This window comes from Cucumis melo, chromosome 9, assembly GCF_025177605.1.
Source record: "Cucumis melo cultivar AY chromosome 9, USDA_Cmelo_AY_1.0, whole genome shotgun sequence".
Lineage (NCBI taxonomy): Eukaryota > Viridiplantae > Streptophyta > Magnoliopsida > Cucurbitales > Cucurbitaceae > Cucumis > Cucumis melo.
In genome coordinates, this window is record NC_066865.1 from 15943971 (window position 1) to 15966907 (window position 22937).

General features: G+C 31.8%; 1 long non-coding RNA gene across 1 annotated transcript; it reads left to right on the top strand.

The window, feature by feature from the left end:
- Window positions 1-3823: 3823 nt before the first annotated feature.
- LOC107991979 (uncharacterized) lies at window positions 3824-5014 on the top strand. The gene is made up of 2 exons (XR_001764331.2): window positions 3824-4300; window positions 4857-5014. It is a non-coding gene; the product is annotated as an uncharacterized LOC107991979 (long non-coding RNA).
- The last annotated feature ends 17923 nt before the right edge of the window (window positions 5015-22937 follow it).

Sequence of the window (22937 nt, forward strand, 5' to 3'; positions counted from 1 at the left end):
TTGGTAGATGTTCGAATATTAGCTTTAGTTGTTTGGTTGGTTTAATATACAAAGAGAGTCAATTGGATGGGTTGTTGGAATCATCTATTTTACTTGATTTTAGTAAAAGCAACGTTTAAATTGTAGTGCCAATAAGAAAAGACAACGACGTTGCTTGGTATTTAGCTTTTGCTAAAGATGCAATTAGTAGACATCTATTAGTTGCTTATGTAAGTGTTAATTCTTTGATAGAGTCTTCTTCTAATAGTGTACGGGATAATGTTGAGATGTCGTTGAATATAGGTTCTTCTTCTATTTCAAATGATGAAGTTACAAGAGAGATTTCTTATCGTGGTGATTTGAAGGAAAATTTTTTTATTTGAAAGTAAAGAACTGCTTTCAAAGTGTTTTTGCATAATAGCAAAAAAGAACAACTTTTAGTTTAGAACTACAATGTCAAATTTCAGGTCTCTTGAATTCAAGTTTTTGCAAGAAGGGTGCAAATGGTATATTAAGGGAGCTCATTATAAGAAAAGTGAGTTGTGGATGGTACAAAAATTCATTTTTGACCATGAATACTCACTGAGTACTACCTAAAGTTGTCACATGCAAGCTTCTTCAGCAGTAATTGGCAGTTGCTTGATAGAAGATGATTTTAGGTTCATGCCTACTATCCGTTCCATTCCAAAAGCGATTATCCATAAGGCTCATATAAATCTTGGAGTTAATATACGTTATCAAAAAACTTGGAGGGCAAAGGAACACATAGTAAAGATATTAAAACATGACGCAGTTGAATAGTACAAGTTGATTCCAAACTTCTTTGATAAATTGGTTGAATCTAACTCAGGTATGATCAACTTTCTATATCAAATTTACATTCATTTTCAGATAGATGGGATAGAAAAATATCATAGTCTATCTTAGATAAACAAATATTAATATATATCACAGTCTATATGTTCTCTTTTGTTGTTGTTGATAGAAATATTTTGTATTTTTATAGGTACATGCACTGTATAGAGATGGATGATAGTGGTCATTTCAAGTTTTGCTTTATGGCTTTTAGTACATCAATTGAGGGGTAGAAACATTGTAGACCTATCATTTTTGTTGATGACACGTTTTTTAAGTGTAAGTTTGGTGGCATTCTATTAACAGCTCATCACAAGATGGAAACACTTAAATCTTCTCTCTTGCATTTGCTATTGTAGATTCTAAAAATGATGCATCATGGACATGGTTTTTTCAGAAGATATAATGTAGTTTTTCAGAGCGAGACAACTTACTCATTGTTTTTTTTATAGACATCTTAACATCCCTAAAGAAGTTTTAAGAGTGTTTCCTAATGTTGAGTATTATATGTGCACAAAACATTTCTTAAGTAACTTGAAAAACTTCATTTTAAGGATGCAGTATTTGATAAACATTTCTTTAGTTGTGCTTATGCCTACACAATTAATGTATTTGAGCATCACATGAGATGTATGAAGTCAGTTTATTCAAATATTAGAGATTATCTTAGTAATGTTTGTTTTAAGAAGTGGTCTCGAGCATATTCAGGAAGACGAAGGTACAAAATGATGACATCAAATTGTGTAGAAAGTGTAAACTTAGTGTTTAAAAAACTTAGAGAACTACCGTGGTACCATGCTTAGTTCAATAAGAGATATATTACAAAAGTGGTTTTATGAACGAAAGTAAAGTTGTTTGAAGGCTCGTTTGACTTCTTGGGTTGAGAACATGTTTAGTTTAGAACACGAAAAGTCTTTATTAGTAAGAATATTCTTTTTATGTTTGTATCATGGATAAGCACAGATAGACTGCTGTCTTTGTTTATCTGTGATAGATAAATATAGAAATCTATTTGTGACACCTCGCTCCAAAAGTCACTTCATGTGACCAAATGTAGGCGTGCCACCTAAACACTCAATGTGTATCACATTGCGTGATAAATGTTGAATGCCTAGTAAGCGGAACAACTTCTTTACCAGTCTCAACACAGAGCTCCAACCTTGGACTTAAGAGATCTCAACTCAACGCAGCGTAAAAATAGCTTAAATAACCGATTAAGAACTTGCTTTACTTAGCTCTTCTTAAGCTTTTAACCATCCCACGATACATACAGAATAATGTAGAGAAAAATACATACACACAACATCTTTTAGTACTTAGACCAACACTTTACAATTACACTTTCCTTACTTCTTTAGTACAAAGGTAAATCTTAGACTTGAACAACTAGCCTAACCTTTAGAAAACTGAGATACATCCCTCGACGTTAAAGATGTTTAGGAGTATAATTGCTTTCATATTACAAGGGAATATAAGGTAAAAGAGCACCACTTGCTCGCTCAGCTTCCATACGTAGAAACTCGTCTTGCCCTTCTTTACTTGACCTTAATGCCTGAACACTTGGGAAAGGGAAACTTAACACATAAGTCAAGTACTTAGTGAGTGAAGCTTTTAGAAAGACCTTTTTGGGGAATACAATACAATCACATAAATTCGTTTTCATTTCATAAATCACATAAATCTTACATTAGCTTCTTATTCCTTTCTACCAAGAACATGAATCATTCCCTACGCCAAGACTACTAGGATACACTCTCGCCAGTACCCTGTGTTTAGATTACTGTGATGTTCAACTCATCAATAGAGTCTCAAAATTTTCTCAATACACTTCTGTTGCACATGTCGTCCACACGACGGCATTACGCATTATGTGCACACCACATAATAGCTGCTCGCTTGATAGGAATAAGGCTAATGATTTACGCACACACAAGCATTACAATCATCATGTGGAAATTAGTAGCTTTCTCTTTTCATACAACATCAGCAAGAATACAATAATACATTGATATATAGGACGCGTTATGCACAACCACAGACTCAGATAGAATACTTTTAAATATATTTATTTAAGAAAACATTCACAAAATACTTCTTTTGCTTTTTAAGATCACTCTCACAAGAATACTTAGTTTACAAATGTCACTCACAAAATACTCAGTTTTCTTCCTTTTCGGGCACCTAGCTCACTTCTTCTTCTTGTCTAGCTTCTTCAACAACAACTCAATTCTTAGCTCTTCCTTGCCAACTTCTCCAAATAATCACTTTTTCTTTGATCTCATTGGTCCTATCTATACTAATCCTTCTGTCCGGTTAATTACCATTAAAACTCTATTTACTAGCCAGTTCCTACTTATAACTTTAGACGTGCCCTTTTACTGCTTGTCGGGTCATGCAACCAATCTAAGCTCAACGCGTAGCCAACAGTCAACTCGAAATTAGACATTCCTTTTAAATGCTAATTTTTTCGTCTTGGGATAGACTACAAATGACAACTTCTTTTTCCTAACTTCACTTTGTGTTACCGTAACAGAACGCCTAACTTCTCTTGCAACATATAACCTACTTCAGTACCGCTAACTTTCACCCCGCGTTGTCTTTTCTTAAAACACAACCTTCTCTAGAAAACGCACTACTTCAAAATCTGGTTTACTTGACGCTTGCAATTTTTACATACTTAACGTTTTTGTTAAAAAAATTGTCAAGCATTGACCATTTTAAAGAAAAAAACGTCAAGTAAAATGTTAAAAGTGAAGTATTCACAGAAATTTTTGAACTATTTTATGTTAGTTATTACTTGACGTTACATACGTGTCAAGTATAGGTAATATTTACTTGACGCAAAAAACAATTGTCAAGAATAATGTTATTTTTACTTGACATTTTTAAACGTCAGAAAAGTCCTACTTTATTTTATCCTAATTTTTCTTTAATTTTATTTTCACTCCTAAAATTGTTCGGTAAAAAATTATAAAAGAAATCATTTTATTTATTTCCCTCTCTCCATCTCATTGCTTTCCCTCTCTTTATCCCCACGAAACCTTCTTCATCTCTTATCTCCATCTCCACCAAGCCCACTTGAACAACTGCTCGAATTAACCACGACCGATGACCATTGCAATTTCTTCTTCGATGAGGAAGACCCATGATTGACGGCGAACATCAACCATGACGAGAATCAAATCCAACCAGTCGGCGATTGACCATGATGACTATTTTAAATATGTCATCGACAGTCGATTTTGATTTGAAAATGGGATCAGATATAACCAGTCAAATTGCCCAAGTGAAGTAATGGTTGGGATCCAAATTCGGCAGGTTCGATGAGAAATTCCTGATTTTGAATAAACCCCTTTTAGCATCTCTCGCTTTCCCAATCTCTACAATCTCTCCCAAACAAAGACACACGGCACTGAGATTTTGGCCAAATACTTCCACTTCAAGTTTGTCGAGTACCGTGCCCAAGGTAAAAAGATATCTCTTAGCTTTCGATTTGTTGAAATTTGTAATGGTATTTTGTTTTTTGGATATTGACTTGTATACTATTCAATAAAAGTCTAGTGTGTTTTCATCTCAAGAACCAGATTTCTTTTCTTTTCTTGAGATCTGAAGCAAAACTGAAAGAATTTTTAAATCATGAAGCAAGAAACAGAGATCAAAGTTGTATTCAAATTACAGTTTCAGGCAACACAAGTAATGTGATTTTGAAAGCCATAGTAATTAGCTACATTTTTTCTTTACTCATGAAGAAATGTTGGAAGCTACTATTTAAGATGAAACTTGTTTTTGGAAGAATTCTATTTATGAAACAATCAAGCTTGTTAGGGAAATAAAAATAGAAAAGATCAATGAGAAAATTTACCATTTTGTGTTGCAACTGTATGGCACATGGACACAAACTTCCAAAATTTTCCTGTTCGTAACTAGGCATCTAATGGAGCAACTTGAAAATTGTCATTGTTTTTGTAGGTAAGGATCATCAAAAGTTTGCTTTATTAACGAAGCTTCAATTCATTTTGTAGATTTTGAAGCAGAAACTGAACTCATGACAACTTTCGTTCATCTTAAGTTTGCAAACTCTGGTGCCATATTATATGTTGGTTCACTTTATTTCTAATCCACATGAGCTCTACTTACCAATTTGAAGTCTAATAAAACTGCCGTATCAATATTTCTATTTTCTTATGTTTGTGAATGTTTATGATATTCATGGCTATTGGTTAAACATGTGACTACTGTAAGACCCTAATCACAAAATGCCTTCACGCGATGAGACTTTTCGCGATGAACACTTATACGATATGGAACACGTGTGATGAGGGAAAAGAGGGTGGGGCTATGTGAGGGGACCTTGTTGCCGAGACAACCTACTTCACCTAGAAGGAAATGATGTCCTTGCCTACACGAGAAGGTCGGTGATTAATTTGACCCCACGACCCCAAATTCGAATGCGAGATAAGAATATAGTAGAGATATGTGGCATTTTAGTATTGGGTCACTCCTTGTCACCGACAAAAGTAATCATTTCCTACATGGGGAAACCTCATTAGAAAGACCTTTAAATAGAGAAATTTCGGTTGTTTTGGGATTGTTTTTCACTCTGAACTTCCTTAAGAGAAAAGTTCGATGATTTTCAAGGTGTTCGCAAAATCAGGATATAGCGGTATCTGACAAGGATTACAAGAAATTAAATACAAGAAACCTTTTGGGTTAAAGAACGAGGCAAATGAGCTAGTCGACATGACGTAGTGAGGGGTTCCTTTTATCCAAATGTTTCCTAGAATGTTAAAAAGGTCTAAAAAATGTGTTTAAAATATTTTATACATGCAGTTATCAAAATACATATTTTTCTTAAGTCTTCCAACTCTTTGAATGTCATTACTGAAAGAATAGAATTCCTAAAGCAAAAGCGTATGAATGCCGTGCAAGTGAAATTCAATTTATGAAACCAATAAATTCAAAGAAAAATAATAAACATGCTTCTCATGGAAAAGGTGAAAATAAACTAACCTTTGTAGAACCAATTCTTCTTCCAAACTTCGAGACACCACAAAATCTTCCTCGTTATTCTCCAAGTAAAGAATCACAGAGAGTTGTGGGCTTTTGTAATTTTGGTGAGGGAAGAAGCTTTTGGGAGAATTTTGTTTCTTTGGGATACAGAGAGATCGTAAGATTGTGCTGTTCTAAAAAAAAACTTTTCCTTTTTTTTTTCTTTTAAAACAAATCTCAACAATGGAGGGGGAAGTTATCAAAATAACTTCCCCTTCTTTCCCACGTAGAATAACTCCCAAGGGAGTTATTCTATTCTATTTAAATATATATATATATATATATATATATATATATATATATATATATATATATATATATATATATGTATGTATGTATGTATTAATTAAATTAAATAAAATCAATATAAATTTAATTACAAATATATTATATCTCATATAATATAAACTTTATATTATATCATATATAATATAACCAATGATTTAGATCTCTCATATAATCTATAGTTCTAATATGAATCGAATTCAATTTTAACCTATAGTTTATTTATGAATCTCATTCATATTATTATTATTATTTGAATCATATTCAAATATTAACTTCTCTCATAAAAAACTTTACATTATAATGTATCAAATACATTATATTAATTGTATCATATACAATTTATTCCCTTTAATCAATTTGAAAAATTCAAATTAAACCAAAATAAATTTGATTCTCATTTATCCTTATTGAGCTAACAAGGAGACCTTATGGACCTACAAATTGAAACTCCAATGAAATGAGATTAATTAATTAAACTCTTTAATTAAATTTAATCTCTATTCATTAACTATTAGTCATTCCACTAAAGACTAAATAGTTGCACTCTTCTAACTGTAGATATATTTTTGTGTCCATTAGATATAACCAATCAATAATGCAATGACCCTTCACAAATTGCTCGTAAGTACAGCTAGGCCAAAAATTACCGTTTTACCTCTGTAGTTACATCTAACTCCTTAAGTACTATTGATTCCTCTAATGAACAATAATTATAGTCCTACTATAATTGAACTCCTCTCAGGCCAAGAGAGGGTGTGGCGCCACATTGTTCAAGTCTTGAAATCAACCCTTAAGAGAGCAATTTCTCTACTTACTCTATCTATAAAGAAAGAGTGAATTCCTTCTTGTGTAGTTGTGTTCCCAGCTCCCCAATCAGACGAATCCCCAAAATGGTAGACATATTGAGTCGGCTACATAGGCCACTCTCACCCATATAAATCAAAGGATCGCCTTCATAGGCAGGAGTTCACAACTCACTCAGGATTCAGGTCAAGTCACCTATAGTCATCCTGGTGAAATGTAGTCTCAACTAGTAACGGTGTTAATAAGAGAGACTATTCATTTCATGGTCCAGTCTTATACAAAATCTTTGTATAGAATACCCTCGCTCTAATGTCTCGACATGAATGATTAGGATCAAATCATTTGTAGCACTTTAGAACAATTGTAACAACTACAAAGCAGGCCGTATTCGTAGTATCACCAGGATAAGGTATCCAGCCTTATCCATTTACTACAGACCATTTAGGTTATCACTTAAACATGATCCACTTGTATGTCTCCACATACATGTTTAGGTTATAGAAGATAACCTTGAATGTTAGTTTATTGGTTTTGTGAGTTAATGCAACTAAATGTCAAATAAAATAAAACACTTTATTTTATTAGATAAATAAAAAGTTTGTATAATATATACAATTACAAACTACAAGACCACGAGATTTAAGGCATCAACCCCAACAATTACAGGGCTTATTGTTAAAAATAAACGATTTTGGAAGAATGTGCGAATTCAATATTGGGGAAATAAGATGATCCATATACCCTATGCAACATTTCACCTGATCCTTGCTGTGCGACCTAGGATAAGATGCTTCATTCATGCTGTGTGAACTTGAATTGAATGTTCTATTCATGTTGTATGATCTTCATGTGATGCCTCATACTTACTATTTGATCTAGTATGGGATGTCCTTTGCTTGCTATTTGATTTGGCATTGGAAGACGCATTATGCGTGATGGAATTGATGGACTTGCTAAATACATTGAGATTACTCCGCATAGTTGTAACTCGAAAAAAGTGGTAAATGCTTGAACTAAGGAAGGGTACAAAGATGTTTAATTGTAAAGAACGATTTTGCATAACAACAATATGATGTTTTTAGACCGAACTTGATACATTAAAAGTATTGATAAAAATCTCACTCACTAGACATTCTTTATCTAATCTTTTCAATGTTTGTCTCGTCCACCTCCCCTCTCCTAGGTAGCGAAGAACATCCAGTGTTGAGCTTGCAGCCTTGATTGCCTATGTGCCTCCTTCTTGAACGCATCACTTGGCAGTGGCCACTGTCAACTTGCATAATATATAGTGACTAGTTGGGAAAAGTCCAAGTGTTGTGTTAAGTGGAGTTAGGTAGTTTTATGATGAGAATCAAGTAATATACTGAATGTATTCTGTCATCAAAATATTAATAAAACTCTGTATTAAATCACCCATTACGACATTAAGTTTTCTTGTAGTGTCCTTAGCTTCGCTTACTAGTCATTCAACTTGTTATCTCAAGGAGAGATACATGTTAGAGGTCTAGGCGACATGCCTCCTCCCAGTAGCGTGAACTGGTCGGTGGAACGGAGCGTGACAGATGGTATCAGAGCACCGTTCTTGGAAAGAGTCTTAGTGGGAGTCATACATGTAAAGTCGCGTGTTAGTATGTAAGTCTATTGTGTTGATGAGTTATAGGGATTATGACACCTCAAGGAAGGCCAAGGGGAGCCAAACAAGTAACAACGGATGTTCTAGCTACAAGGAGTGCCAATAGGGTGCAAGTATCTGACGAAATGTCTAGTAACCCACAAGAGATAAGGGTATGAGGTGGGGAGGATTGCCTCCCTCCAAAATTAGATAAAAAGTTCACATTGAGAGGTTAAAGGCATTGGGATCTTCGTAGGGACCACTAACCCGAATGATGCAAAAAAATGGTTAAGCCTTATGAAAAAATGCTTTGGGTGATGGATTGTCGCAAGGAGAGAAAGGTAAAGCTAGCAAAAAGTTTTGCTGCAAGGTAGTGTAGAGGATTGGTAGACCCTCTACGCGGCAAGAGTTGGGGGGTGAACTCAATAACGTAGCCTTGCACTAGATATTGAGAACCTATTAGTGAAAATTGAATACTATAATCTTCAGTCTAATAAAATTATATTCTGTCTAATAAAATTATATTCTATTCAATAAAATTGTTATTGAAAACTTATTAGTGAAAATTAAATACCATATGTGCATTAGGTTCCACTACTGACTCTTACTTGGGTTTAATTGAAACTCAAGTCATCATACTTGATGATACCATGGAGGATCCATTGACCTATAAGCAAGCAAAGAATCATGTGGACCATGACCAGTAGATCAAAGCCATAGACCTCATAATGGAGTTAATGTACTTCCTTTTCGTCTAGACTCTTGTAGATCAACCAAATGATGTAAAATCAATTGGTTGTAAATGAATCTACAAGAGAAAACAAGACTAAGTTGGTAAAGTACAGACTTTTAAGGCTCGACTTGTGGCAAGGATTATACCTAGAGAGGGGGAGTGGACTCTAAGAAACTTTCGCTCCTGTTTCCATGCTAAAGTTGATTAGAATATTATTTTCCATCACCACTTTTTATGACTATGAAATTTGGAAGACAACGTTTCTAAATGGTAGTCTTAAGGAGAGTATCTATATGACTCAACTAGAGGGGTTTATAAAACAGGGTCAAGAACAAAAGGTTTGTAAGCTTCAAAAATCAATTTATGGTTTGAATAAAGCATCTAGATCCTGGAAAATAAAATTTGATATTGTAATTAAGTCTTCTGGCTTTGAACAGAATCTTGATGAACCTTGTGTTTACAAAAAAGTGGCCAATTCCATCATAGCGCTCTTAGTTTTATATGTCAATGATATTCTACTCATAGGGAATGGTGTAGGTTATCTAACTTCCGTCAAGAAATGGCCTAGCTATGCAATTTTAAACGAAATTTTTTGGAGATGCACAATATGTTTTCAAGATCTAAATTGTTCGGTACTATAAGAACGGAACTTTAGCCATGTCTCAAACATCTTATATAGATAAATTTTTGTCAAGATATAAGATGGAAAGTTCAAAAGAGGTCTATTGCCTTATAGATATAGAATTAATTTATCAAAGAAACAATGTCCTAAGATGCCTCAAAAAGTCGAGGATATGAGACATATTCTCTACGCTTTCGTAGTTGGGAGTTTGATGTATGCAATGTTATGTACTTGGCCTGACAGATGCTACTCAGTATGGATCGCTTAATATGTATTAGTCAAATCCCGGACGTGGTCATTAGACTGCCGTTAAGAATATCCTAAAGTATTTTAAAAGAACAAAGAACTACATGCTTGTATATGGTACTAAGGATTTAATCCTTGCTAGATATATTGATTCTGATTTCCAAACTGATAAAGATGCTAGAAATTGTACATCAAGATTAGTATTCACTCTAAATGGAGGAGCAATGGTGTGGATAAGCATAACGCAAACCTGTGTAGCCAACTCCTCAATGGAAGTTGAATATATAGTTGCTTGCAAAGTGACAAAGGAAGCAGTATGACTAATGAAGTTTTGGAAAAAATATGGAAGTTGTTCTTAATATGCACTTGCTCATCACTGTGTCGTGACAATAGTGGCACAGTTACAAATTCAAGAGAATCAAGAAGTCGTAAATGAGGAAAGCACATAGTGTAACGACCAAACTCTTTTGTACTAAGCTGAGGTTATTACTTTAACCCAAAGATACTTTAAAGTTCAAACCAAAGCAAATTGAAGAAAAAACTTCCATTCATAAGAGACAAATTCAAATAGTTAAAACACAAAAGATTATAAAACCTGTTTAAAAATGAGTTCACCTGTGGTAAAAAGGGAGACATGGTCTCAATAACAATCTAAGAGGTCATGGGTTCAATCCATGGTAGCCACCTACCTAGGAATTAATTGTCAACATAAGCTTAGCTCAACTGGCATCTATATGTACCTATTGTAGTTCTAAACATAAAACTCATTGCAATTATCACAACTTGAAAACAAAAAAGGTTTCCATATGCATTCACGAGTTCTTCTTGTCCCTTATTGGTTTGTCTCTCATATTACCTTTGCCTGAAAAAGTCAATCATGAAAAAGGTGAGTACAAAATTATACCCAATAAGGTACCAATTATACCTAATAAGGTACCCTACAACATAATAGTCAAGAGATCATATAGAATTCACCTAATCAGTCTAGTGATCTCGTAGGATGCACATAATCAGTCTAGTGCCTGCGAGGTACACCAATTTTTAAGACATTCTAAGATAGTCGAATCAAGACATGCTCAAAACTATCACCAATTTTTTAAGTTCAATACATAACGGCCAATAAAAAACTAGCATGCTAGTAGGTATTCAGTCATCAATGTAGTGAGTTATCAATACCTCTAAACCTATGCATAAACAGGCCAAATACAGAAGTTCACACACATACATTTCACTACATAGTTCAGTCGAAATCCCTCAATTCTACGCATGTAATGCTACGCATAAACAATCATATTTTACGATACAATCATCTTCACTTTAAGGTCTGATAGTACAAATTCCTTACCTCGAGATTAGCCAAAATTTTATTCCCTAGCTGACAGTCAAAACTTTCCCTAGCTGATAGTCAAAACTTTCCAATGAACGAATCTCAAAGGTGAGGTTGAAAATTCCATAGCTTAACTCCTTCGACAATTTAGCCAATTGAACCTTCAACCAAAAACTCCAATTTACATCCAAAATTAATTTATTTTCGAGCTAAGAAAGTTATCAGGTATCTTATGAGTAGAGTATTGTTGATCCTTTTGAATATAACCTGATAATTTTCTTAGCTCGAAAATAAATTAATTTTGGATGTAAATTGGAGTTTTTGGTTGAAGGTTCAATTGGCTATAACCAGATATCTTATGAGTAAAGTATTATTGATCCTTTTACCAAAACCCTCACGACAAAAGTGTTGAGAGTCACATACAGAGTTTAGGTCTACTTTGTTTGTAAACTAGAACAAGTGGGAGACTTATTGGGTATATGCCCTATCTTATTATATTCATATGTTTTTTGTACTCATATGTATTGTTCTCTCATTTAAATGTAACATCGTTTTTATCCCACTAGGAGTTTTAGTCCAAGTGGAAGTTTGTTAGAATTTATGTCCTAAAACTCGTAGTTTGTAGTTTAAAATTAATTATATTTTATTCAATAAAGTTGTTATTGAGAACTTGTTAGTGAAAATTGAATACTATAATCTTGAATCTAATAAATTAAGGACCCAATGCTATCTAGTATAGACATAAATGTGGATCAAGTTCGAGTATATAGCCTAAACAATCTATAGTATACGAATAAGGTTTATAGTTAGTACAAACGATGTGATCCTGAAGCGTTCATGTATAGACGTGGAAGTTAGGGCATCCTATGTAAATAGTTTACATAAGACTGGAACCATGAAATAGAAACTTTTACATTATAACATCGTAGACTGTTTAAAACTGACTATTTCGATTATTGATGACCCAGCTAACTTAATCTTAATTATGAGCTAATTATGAACTTCTATTAAAATGAAATTATCCTTAGATCTACATAGGTGAGGGTAACTCAACAATGTTGGTCCAATAAGTCTCTCATTTCGTGGGTAAGACCGGGTGGATGGCTATGACATAAGGTGCAAGATGAAATTCACTTATACTTGCTATAAGGTTAGTTGATAGGTTGTTCCCTTAATAACATAATCCAAGTGTTGAACAAGGGACCTCACCCTCTTATTAGCCCGAGAGGGATTTGATTTATAGGTTGGACCATAAACCAATTGTTTAATAGTGGATCGGTGGAACTTAAAAACCCAGATATAATCTCGGGGGTAAAATGATATTTTGACCCAACTAAAGTTACGAACAACGACTTATGAAGGATTAACTTGTTAATCATGGTTATATTAGAAGGATACAAATATATCTATAGTGAGGGAAGTGCAACTACATGACTTTAGTTGAATATGACCTGTTAGTTAACGAATGTTGATTAGCTCGGTCTAAAAGGGTTTAGCTAGTTAATATCGGATCATGGAGCTCATGATATATAGGTCTATTAGGTTTCCCTATTAGCTCATATGGAATAACTCGAATTATTAGAATTAGGCAAAGAGAGAGAAATCGACAAATATATGGGATATAGCCATCGGTTATCAATTTGAGATAGAGTTTTATGTTTAAATGTGATTTAAATATTAAAAATATAAATGAGGATTCGTATTTGGAAGCTCGAATATGGTGAAAATAGTTAAAGTTGAAAAAAAATGTTTATTTTTAATTTTGAAAAGTCAAACTTTGACCAACGTTATATTCAAATGTTATTTGTATTTGTGAAAAATGAATGTGGATTCATGCTTAGGAGGTCGGAATTAGTCAAGACGAACAAAATGATAAAAATTCAAAATATCGACATTTGACTTAAAAAAATTCAAATTGTTTGTTCATTAGAGGGACGGTGGCACTTAACAAGTTATATATCTCTACAAAGGAAAAAATGTAATTTGATCCAGTTGTAACTACGAGTAATTTGTGAAGGGTCGACTCATCATTGATTGGTGATATCCCGGGCACATAAATGTATATACAATGCGAAAAGTGCAATTATGAATCTTTAGCAGTAATAATTTGTAGTTAATGAATGTGTAAGTCCATTAAATCCTATTGCTAGCTCACTAAGGGCTACACAAGATGTACCATTTAATTTTTGATAAATTTGAATCGTTCCAATTAAACAAGGATTTAATCTTATAAGATACGGATATTATATAAAGTTAATTTTGAATAATTTGAAGATGATACTTTATTATTATAAATGAGAGATAAATATTTTGATGAGATAAAGATATTCGTATGAATAAAATTCATATAAACGGTAGATTATATACTAATAGAAATGAGATTCATATTAAAACTATAGATTTTATTGGTTATGATTCAAATTAAATTAAATATATGATGTTTAATTATTAATCAGTTATATGTTAATGAATTGGTATCATTATTTTTATATGTATTAAATTGGATTCAACATATAATTTAAATAAAAATTAAGAGAACCGTGGTGGAATGGGAGTTGTAAAAGCCTCTCGATCTCTCTCCTTCCTACGTGACAAAAGGGTTTTGTTACACAGAGAAGCAATTAAAGTTCAAATTAGTGAATTACTTGGCTGTAAAAAATTCTCTAAGAAAAACTCTCTTCCCTTTCCAAAACAAGATCGTTATGTAGTGGTGTCCATTGTGACGGAAGGAAGGTCTTCGTTGTTGTTCGTTCAAAGGTATTGAGGTTCGTGCTCTTGGAGAGGATTCAGGTGAAAGTTGTGGACTTCAAGGGTGAGTTCTCTATTTCCTCCTCTTTGGTTTTACTGTTTATCTGACATAGTTGTATGTTTTTCTTTTTGTATTTTAGGCTTTTTTTCTCTTTGCATAATTGTCTTTTGTAAATTAAATTGAATTCCTAATACAATGACATTCCCTAGCTTCTACGAGAAATTCGTTTTCTTTAATAGTGTGTTGACTCACTCAAATGCTCACAGCAAAATGTGAGTAACTAAAAAGTTATTCACCATTCTAACTAAGATGGATATTTTATACAATCCAATGCATAAATCTGATATATGTAGTTTTCAAATACTTAATTCTGTACCTACCGAACAAAATGGGTTTGATGTGAGGAACCGATGGGTTTTGGTCGACTTGAGTTTGACTTTTCTTGAATAATAGCGAAAGGAAACCCCCGTCTCCAAGGTATTGTTTAACTATACTTTTCATTGCAATGTAGTGGGTAAAAAAATCATTTTTTTTTTCTTTTCTTTTTAATTGATTTGAAATGTATTATACTGTTTAAAATTAATAAGGAAAATTTTCATGTGTAATAAATAATAATAATAATAATAATAATATTTGAAACAAATTTTAGATAATTCAGTTGTAGGTTAATTGTTCTTTTTTAATGTGTCGTGATATTATAATATTAATAATTGTGGATCCATCCTTCTACCACATTTTATCCAAGGGAACACTTACAATGTTGTGTATATAACTAAGGTGGTGGGTTTGCCAAACTAATTTGACTATTCAACTCCAAAATTCAAACCATTTAATACAAATTATTATGACTACGCCACATCAACTTTAATCTATATATAGACTCTTATACACAACTATTCACAAAATAGTCATTTCTGGTCTACAAATATAGCATTCAAATACTTTTTAAAAACGAAATAAAATGAACATGTAATAATCTTCTTTAATTTTTTATTTTCATTTTAATTGATTGGGGACATGCGAAGACGTGAAATATTTGAACAATGAACCTTTTGAACCACATTTAATATCTTAATAATTGAACTAAGCTATTATTAATTTGGTCTTATAAACATTTACTTTGTGGAATGCTTTGTTTTTGTTTTTGTTTTTTTTTTTAAAAAAATTTTCAATTTAACTAAACAAACCATATTAGTTTAGTTTAGTCTCCCAACATTTATGACATTAAACTATAGACCATTTTTATAACCCACAATAAATTCTCTATGTTTATAGCCAATGGCCACTGGTTGAATAATTCTGATCGAGTTTGATCTTATCCTTTCATTGTTTGTAGGGTTCTTTATCTACTAGTTGTGATTTAAAATTCCTAAAATCTTGTTTATAATATAAATATTATTAAATAAATAATGATTTTACTCGATATCAAAATTTAATTCATGTGTCACTCTCTACATTCCATCTACATTGTCATGTATCTGGAATATAATAACCTTGTGTTCATTAATCCACGTTATGTTTGCCAAATTGCCTATAAATAGTAATGTTTGGTAGACTTTGTAAGAAATACACATATGGATGATTTTCCATTCATCTTAAATTAAGTTGATGTTTTTCTAAAAAAATTATTTTGTTATTTATTTAGATATTATATTTTCTCGATATTCATATTGTCACGTTGACTCATATTCGAATCAAATTCGAATATAATAAATTCCTTACAAGTTGATGAAAACCAAAAAAATAAAAAGAAATGTGTAGAGCGAATGAAAGTTGAATAATTCTTATCCACTTGTTTTGAGTTTTCAATGAAAGAGAAATTTATTTATGGTTTTGTGAGAGTGAGTTTATGATTGTGGTCCAATTTGATGTTGACTTTTTATTTGTATTATAAACTACTCTTGACTTGATAACTCTCTTTTCTTACACATTCATTTGACTCCCTCCAACCTTCGAGGGATTTGATATAACTAATTAATTCTTCATATTTTGTTTTTAATGTTTTCATTTGATTTCTTACTTTCCCTTTTCCTATTTTTTTTTTCTAATTTTAAAAGTGTTTTTAAAACTTTTAAAGTTATCTTTTAATAAAATTCTTTTTGAAAATTGAGAATCTCTTTTTGTATTAATTATTAATTTGTATTAGTTGTTAATACAAACACCTCTTGCTAATGAAATTCGAATCTCATCATCAAACATTCATAAGTCGTATGAAAATCATTTTCTTGTAAATCATGTATAAATGTTCATATCGCAATGAACACATTTTATCAAACTCATCATATCATTATAACACAGAATCATTTTGCATAATTAATTACAGCTTTGTACTCTTTCTCAGCTCAAGCATTTAACACACTCTTTCGTCAAGTTGCTGCTATACAGAGTAGTCTCAATGCATTCAACAAGTTTCCATCAATTTCGTCACATATAACGCGTCTACCAGTGTCAAATCATACAACAAGCAAATGGCATCCCCATGCATATACCAGATCACACATAAAGTATGAGGCATTTTATTCCAGATCACACAGTAAGAATAAAACATCTTATTTCAGATCACACAACAAGGATAAAACATCCCGCACTAGAACACACAACAAATGTGAGGAAATTTTATTCTTTAGGATACACAAGATCATCTCATTTCATTTCATCATTTCAATTCTTGTTAAATCTCATTCGTTTATATTTACATGCATTTTAAGAATGAAAAAGCATAAGAGAAATCATATAATTTAGAGTTTCCATAGAAATACATCAAAGGATTTAAGCACATTAAAAATCCTTTTATTTTTTGAAAACATTTTTAGGAAGAACCCCTCACAATCAACAATCAGCTAACTTCTTCGTCTAGCTCCTAAGCGAAGAGCTTCCTTCCAACTTCTTGCCAGATTCAAGCTTTTGAAAATCTCTGAAAAATCTTGAAAATTCTCTCATTTCTTAACTTAACACAGGGTAAATGTTGCTTCAGAATAGCCAGACTTTATCTATTTATAAGCCTTTCATGTGAGACTTTTCATGCAGAAATGATGACTTCTGCACGACGATGAGAATCAGTCAATGTCGAAACGCCACATGTCATTACCATTTCCTTATCTTGAATTTGAATTTGGTGGCAATGTCAAATCAATCACTAACTTTCTTACATGAGGACGACATCAATACTTCCTGGTGATGTAAGCTCAAAACGCATAACAATTCCTCGCATAGCCTTCACTGCATAGATGTCTCATCAAATAGGCCACTCTTGTTGTGTGTGAAGTCTTATTGTGTAAGCTAGGTAGGAAGCGATTTGGCCTCACACTCTCCCACAAGCTTTAATAGAATAATAGGAAACAAGTTCAACTTCTATCTCTTGAAAAAGATTGTGTGAGTGCACAATTATGCTTCAAATGCTTCATTATAGAATAGATCATCCAAGTTCCCGTTGTTTTCCCATGGGTGCTCTTAAACTCTCACTTAGCTCATCTTAAGCTTATCTTATGGATTCCATGAAGGTATCCAGGCGCTCCCTATAGGTGTTCCTCTTGAGCTCTTTCTAGACTTTGAGATCCTTTGAGCTGATCACCTTATAGATACACTGAACTCACTTACAAGCTCACTTAAGTTCTTCCGTTAGTTAATTCTATTTAGAAAGCTAAATTTTACCCCTAATAACTTGCACACCTAGTGTTCATCGAATCTTGTGGTAAATTGTTCCTGTGATTAATTAGTAGATTTAAAACACTGTTATTTTATCAATATGGAATTAAAAAGTACTAAAAAAAGAAAATATTTTATAGTTATTGCATATTACAAGGACAATATAGCTAAAAAGTTTTTGCTTTTATAAAAAAGAAAAAAAAAGAAAAATTTAAAAGTTGATTATTTAAAAAACAGAAGGGAAGAATATAAAGTTCAAACATTCCGATTTTTATTACTTTTTAGAAAAACAAAAAACCGAAACAATTATCAAATATGTTTTTGTTTTTTTGTTTTGTTTTTTTGTTTTTTTTCTAGGTAAATTTTGTTGTTAAGTTTTCAATGTTTAAGTATGTTTAGGCAATGAAATATCATCACTATATGATGAATAATTGATTTTATGTGATTATCTTTAGTATGTTTCTAGTAATGAATGAATGACAATTTAATACAAGTTTTCCTCCCCCAAGCCTAAGTATAAACTTAAGAGAGATTTTTTGGGTAAGCTCTGGGTCGATCTCAAGTACTTTAATGATTTAAATGAGTTGAATATTTGGATGAACTTTTACGATGAATATATTTATAGATTTATGCATAGTGTATGTTGAATGTATAACCTACTAAATATAATATTCATTTACAAACTCGGGTGTAATGCGATGATTGGCCTTAATGTAGGTGTGTGGAGGAAATATATCAGACTATCACTTTTAAAAGCAATAGGCGGTAAATTAATAAAGGAGGGATCACATAAAGTAGGATTGAGAAGATTTGCTAACATTATATTCTCTCTAAGTGATGCATAAGCAAGCGTTCATATTTTCAACTCTTCAAAAATGAGGTTCACCACTCGACATTAAATTTCACATGTATTCTATCTCTAGAATGCATGTCGAAGTTGATTTCTAACAAAAGACTACTTAACTTTTATCTCTAAAGTCAACTCTTCTGTTGTTTGATGAAGTTTGAGTTCACTTACACACTTGAGTAGTTAAATGTTTAAATCTATATTTCAACTAATTTAGGCATTGAAATGGACTTAAACTAAACAATATGAACCCTTATTTATGCATACTTTTTGGAATTTTAGTTGCTCATGATGGAAAAGATAAAGACCATGGATGAGTGAAGATGAAAGGTATTGATTTTTATACTAAAACCTCTTGATTTTTCATCCTCACATTTGTAATATTAATGTAAATGAAGATGAACAATCCAAAATGAAAAGACAAGAAATCTATGGAGCCCAAAGTTACAATCTCTTGCTCCCTTTTATCTCTAGTGTCCTTTACTTGAAAAGTGGTTCCTAGGGGAAGAAAGGGTGAACTCTCTCTACTAATTTAGAGAAGAAACTAAACTCTCACTTAGACCTTCAAAAAATTCAAGAGGTTAAGGATGGAGTGTGGAGGAATGGTGACAGAGCTTCGACCAATCTCTTATACGAAATAATATTCTCTGTGTCACTAATGTTGAGCTTTTGTATGAGCTATTTATAGAGACATATAAAAAAAATGTTTAGAGTATCTCTTCAATGATAATTTGACTCCTTACATTTAATTTCATGCCCTATTGCATTGGCTATTCGCATCATAGATTCATTGGTTCTGGTACCCTTTTGATTGAAGCGCGGTTACCAACTTGCTTGATGATTTGATTTCCACCAATCATGTTTGTTGTTTTCTACTTTTTCATCGCTTGTTTCAAATCACATCACATGGTCCTTCGGCTCATAGCTTGATACTTCAATTCGTGCAAGTTTGGACATGACTTTATTTTCATAATTTTATTTTTGCTGCTTTTACACAAAAGTCGCTAGTTTAAAAGTAGACTTTGATTTTTATAATGAGTTGAGACGAAAAATCATGTGAGCATGGTACAAATATATAGTTTGTGCTTTTCACATTTTCATGTAGAAAGAAGAAGAAGAAGAAGAAGAAACACGTGGACCAATAATTCCAATTCTTTCTCTAGATTATTTGTAGAGTTACAAAATTGTAAGAATTTCGGATTCCTTCAATTATGGGTATATTTTCTCATCAATTTACGCCTCATTCCAACGCAAGCCTACCCCTAAGTTATATAAAAACCAAAGGGCCACACCCACAAGCTAGCCTACTTTTTCCTTTCTCTTTACTTCTTTTCTTTTTTGATCTCTACACATTACTCTCAAAAGGTTGAGTTGATTGGGAAAAAGTATTGAGCCATTCTTCTCCATTAATTAATTGAATATTTTATAGTATATTAATTAAGTAGAGGGATTTTGAACCACTAACTTCAAAAGTAGTAAAATAAAATTCAAATTATAGAATTAAATTAGTCACATCTTCATCTATATAGTACATATTATTTGATTAAGTTAACTAAAGGATAATAAACTTGACTTATTTCTACTCTTTTTATTTTCTTAAGTAAAATGACCTATTTTTAAAAGTGTAGCAATCCATTGTTGTTTCACAAACTTTTCATCGTATTTAGACTACGTTAACACTTTTTTGTTCTTTTCTTTTTTAAATGGATAATGTTTTGAAATATTCTTTTTCTCCTAAACTTAATTAGCTCCATAGTTGTAATTACTCTTTTAGACAGTGAAATTGTAATTAACTTCATATAGTTGAACGCAATTTTGTTTCAAGCTTTTTGTTTTTAGAATTTATGTTCTTTTCTTACAATATTTTTAATTTTAGTTTTTATTTCAAAAGATACTTAAGTTCTTTTTGTCAAATTCTAAAAATGAAAATAATTTTTTAAAAAATAAACTTATTTGATTTTTTAAAGTATTAATACAAAGGATAACAAAAAAATTAAAACTCAAATTTTGGTTTGATTTTTTAAAGTATTAATATAAAGGATAACAAAACATAAAACTCAAACGTAAAGAAAGTGTTTATAAATTTACTTTTCAACTATCAAATGGTTATTAAATAGTGTTTATAATCTAAGTTTTCAAAAACTAAAAATAAAATATCAAAATGGTTATCAAATGGACCAAAGTTATCCTGTGGTTGATAACAATTTTTTTTTTAAAAAAAAATTTCTTCTTTTAATTTTTTTTTCTAAGTTCTTCACCTTTCTAAAAAAACACGTTTGAATCTGAAGTAATTTTTCTTTAGTTTTCAAGTTTTAGTTTTATTTTTAAAAAACATAGTTTTAGAGAGTAGATAGTAAAATATTTGACAAAATAAGTCCTCGAAGTTTAAACTTATAGTCTATTTGCTCTCCGAAATTGATATTTTATAGTTCCAGGTGTTAGAGAAATGATTATATAAATGGTCCATATTAGCGCCTTGCATAGTTGGCTAAAATATTTGTTCAAGTTTCCATTAGTGCGTTGTTTTCATGGTTTCCTAAAATATGTTTTAGAATGTTCTTGTCTTAGAGGTCGTCTTAGAAGTTGCAGATCATGCAGAATGTTTCCTTATTTACTTCATTTTGCACAATTTTTCTGCTTGGATTCCTTCCTTTTCGGTGCTAAGCAAATTATTCTATGGATTGTTTCTTTCGCTCTGCAGTGCTAATTAATCTCAAGAAAGCTTTGGCTGCTAGGGTTTCTGTACATGTTGTTTCCCTTATTCTTCATTGTGATTAGGACAAAACTTGGGTTTTGAAGCAAATGGTAATCTGTGCATGTGGTTTCTATTCTTTTGAGTAGTTTGTTAAACACTACATTCATTCTAAACATACTACATTGCTTCAGAAGAGCCTAAAGTCGACTCAATTGAGAAGGAATTCTTATTGATAAAACTATAAATGGACTAGATTTTATAGGATAAACTCCCGAGATAGCATCAATTATTCACTAAATTCCACATTTTATAGGATATAATAATTTAGAGGAACCAATGAGAGTTCAATGCAACTAGAATCACTTAATTCAAAGCTAAAACAAGCGAAAACGTTTTAAAATAAACAAGCAAAACAACATTTTCATAAATTTCTTGAAGTCCGCTGCAGCCCCTAGCACTTCGGTTCGAAGCTCGGCACCGAAAGACAATAGCTACCTTTTTCATGCAGCACCACGACGTTATGAACTTTTGAGTCTGTTAGGTGGGTGTGCACGTTTTTCCTTCCCAACCGACTTAAGCGGCTTTTTAAGCCATTTTCTTCTTATTATTGAGAGCAAGCACTTCATTTTTTATTTTGATCAATTTAAATTATCTGTAAACTCTCTCTAAATTCTCAATAAAAATTCTCTCTCAATTCTACCAAGAAATGTCTCTTTTGTTTGAATTATTTCTTAAAGATACTTTGGAAATAACGAAGAACTAAGGTAATTTATTTGGGAATGGTAATATTATCTGTTTTTGTTGAAAAACCATGTCTAATTGCTTTCTTAGTTCAATATTTAGTTGAATTTCCTTTCTTATAATGAATTCTTGTTTGATTGGCTTGATCACCCATGATTGCATGATTTTTTTATGCAAGATTGATTGAAAGTTTTTTATTTGATCTTAAGCATGTCTTCCTTTTGATCTTTTCTTTAATTTTTGGTTAAAATTTCAACTAATTAACCATTCTTGAGAAAAATTAAGGCATTCCTTACACTTGAATATCACAAATTGGAGCTTAGAATCTTAATGCAAATCTTAAAGATTTCATGAAAACCACTGAAAATGATTTCTTTGAATTTAGTATGAATTAGACTTGTTTCTTGATAATTAACAAATAATTAGTTTCTTCAACTAGTTAGTCGTGGATTGAATTAAAATTTGCTAGAATGAATTAACTACTCCCACTTTTAAATCGTGTGGAGAGAAATCTTATTTTTCACATGCTAGACTACTCTAAAAATACACAAAAAAAAAAAAAAAAAAAAAAACATCTACTATCTTTGTTTTTACTTTTCCTTGTTTTGTTACAACAAAATCCCTCGATTTCATGATCTTGAATTCTTAAATGATAATTTCAAGATTTGTCACTCCTTAATAATTGAATTCCTTGGGTACGATTCTTTTCTTGCACTCTACTTTATACTATTTTGATTAGACGGAT